The 2,598-nt window shown below is 37.4% G+C and overlaps 1 long non-coding RNA gene across 1 annotated transcript; it reads left to right on the top strand.

Moving 5' to 3' along the window:
* The first annotated feature begins 253 nt into the window (after nucleotides 1-253).
* LOC148781207 (uncharacterized) lies at nucleotides 254-2,273 on the top strand. The gene is made up of 3 exons (XR_016058844.1): nucleotides 254-467; nucleotides 555-706; nucleotides 787-2,273. It is a non-coding gene; the product is annotated as an uncharacterized LOC148781207 (long non-coding RNA).
* The last annotated feature ends 325 nt before the right edge of the window (nucleotides 2,274-2,598 follow it).

The raw sequence follows: 2,598 nt of genomic DNA, 5'->3' as shown, positions 1-2,598 counted from the left end.
GTAAAATTCTAGATTTTGGACCTGGTTATTCCAATCTCTGAAAGAAATCAATCTATTTTTTGTATTACGGTTTCTCTTATTATTTCCCGTCAAAAATTTAACCTTATTCTAGATTTTGGATGACATAATTACTGTTTTACTATTCATATTTTGGACCTTAATCTTATACGTGGCCTGTTCACAATTGGTTGCAGTGATTCGAGTGATTCTGATGAAGACATGGACGATTCCGATTCTTGTATGTGTACAATAATGTAGAGCTCCATGCAGTTTATTATGGGGACCTTGCTTCTCGAATTGGATCCTCGTGTATTTTTTCCGTGAATTATTAATGCAATGAAGTTATTTTCTTGTGATGCCATTTGATCCCGAGGAATATTTGTATCTGAATTGTCTGTGTTTGTTTCCACATGGTTTTTTTTTTCCTTCTATTTAGGTGAGTAAGTGGGGAGAGGCCCCTACCCTTGGTAAGAATTGAGCTTGTATCTGAATTGTCTATGTATGTTTTCACATGGGTTTTATTTTTATCTTTTTTTTTTTTTTTTTCTATTTAGGTGAGTCAGTGGGGAGAGGGCCCCTAACCTCGATAGGAATTGAGCCTAAGGCATAGCATTGCAAATTCTCAAGCACTAACCAATTAAGCCTGGACTCTTTTCACATAGTAAACCCATATGAAACATGAATGGGTTTACAAAGTGAAAACTAGGTAAATTTGATAAACTAACCTCTTTATGTTATTTCTATTTTTATTATTTTTGAACGTTGATAAACCTCTTTTTCTTCCAGACACTGCCCCATGGTATATACTTATATACTACACTGCCAGGCACCCACCGTCGGTTCTTAACAATTGATGGTGGGGATTAACCATTGCTTCTAGTTTCATTTACCACATAATACACAGACTCTGTATTGTTTTCTTCTTCCGTTCTGTTTATGACCGAGTTTCTTGTTTTTCTCTCATCCCTTCTAATCTTCAATAGAAAATATTTTATCAATTGTCTATAAGTATTTTGCTTCTCTCACTTATCTTTCCGTCTTCCAATGGTTTTTCTTCTCATCACCAATCTCGCCTGTTTCTCTCTCATTCCATACATCACAATTACTGTAGAACTCTGTTTCCACCCCTTGTTTTCATCATTTACTTGTTCCTCTCTCATCATATTATCTTGCATCCATTGAGTGCCTAAATATCATTTTGTTCAGGCTACTGTTTCTCTCTCTTCGCTTATTATATTGGATGCATTAGGAGTCTAACTCAGGTTCCATCCATCCATCTTTGAGCCATCGAGCATTTGGTTTCTCTCTCATCTCGTCCATGACCGACTCCTAGGATCATAGCAGGGTCCTGCAAAAGAATTCATTCCGGTCCAATTAAGCATTTGCAGTCTCCCTTTGTTCTGATCAGAGATCCTAAACTCCAATTCAAGAACCCCATTATCTGAAACATGGGTTTGAAGAAAGAGGACTCCAATTCAAGAACCCCATTATCTGAAGCTTGGGTTTGAAGAGAGAGAGAGAGAGAGAGAACAAACAGGTCTAGAAGCCCGAACCCATTGGTACAAATTCAATTCTGAGACTTGGGTTTAGAGAGATAGAGAGAGGGAGGTCCTCTTGTTTCCTGTGCATTTGTAATTTTCTTCCCATACTCTGAGCAAGAACCTGTGAATCTCAATCTTGGAAAAGAGAGAAAAAGAATGGCTGGGAGGAAGAGAGAGAATGAAGGAGCAAAAAAGGGAGGAGAGAGAGTGAAGAATGAAAAACAGGGCGAGGAGGAGGAGGCGAGGAGAGAGAGGAGGTGGGAGGATATGGATAGAGACTGTTTGATAAATATATTCTTAAAAATTGAGGAGACAGAGCTTTATGAAGGAGTGAGAATCGTGTGCAAATCATGGAACAATGCGTATCTCTCGGCCGTCCGTTTCAACATGATCGAGCTTCCTTCATGCATCGATGCGTTGGGTTTGCTTGAATTGGCCTGTCAATTCCAAGGTTAACCTGCTGCTTACCTTCTTCTTGTTCATGTAGAGAGAGAGAGAGGAGCTCCTATAATGGTGAGTTCTTTTTCTTCTGTGAGAGAGACAGAGAGAGGGATTTGTTTGTAGTTTGTGCCATTTTTGAGCTATTGTTATGGGAAATTTGTAAGGGCTTTCCTTTTTTTTCTTTTCTTTTTTTTATTTAGTTTTATGTTTTTTCCTTGTGTGAGATTTAAAGATCTTTATTATGCATCTGCAAGCTGGTGAATGAAATCAGGAGGGCGCCTCTTTCTTGGGTATATAACGTTTTTCTTTTCTGTTTTTTTGTTGTGGGAAGGCATATATTGCTTAAAGATGGTATACCATGAGACTATTTAAGGATAAAGTTTATATAAGGGTGCAACTTTAAAATGTAGAACTATGGATGCATCTCAAAAATCCATCGGAAAAGGTTGTTTTAATGTTGAAAAACCCTCTAATTGATCATCTCGACATCGAGATGTATGGCTATGACTAAAAAAAACGATTGAGTCCCATAAATAATGCATCTTACAATACATTATCCAGACCGTCCATTTTTAAGTTTTCAATATGTTTATAGATCTACTTGATTTTAATCATT

This window comes from Amborella trichopoda, chromosome 7, assembly GCF_054954075.1.
Source record: "Amborella trichopoda isolate Santa Cruz 75 chromosome 7, AtrichopodaSantaCruz75HAP2 v2.0, whole genome shotgun sequence".
NCBI classification, from domain to species: Eukaryota; Viridiplantae; Streptophyta; class Magnoliopsida; order Amborellales; family Amborellaceae; genus Amborella; species Amborella trichopoda.
The sequence above is the reverse complement of the archived record's forward strand: the minus strand, read 5'-3'. Positions and strand labels throughout refer to the sequence as shown.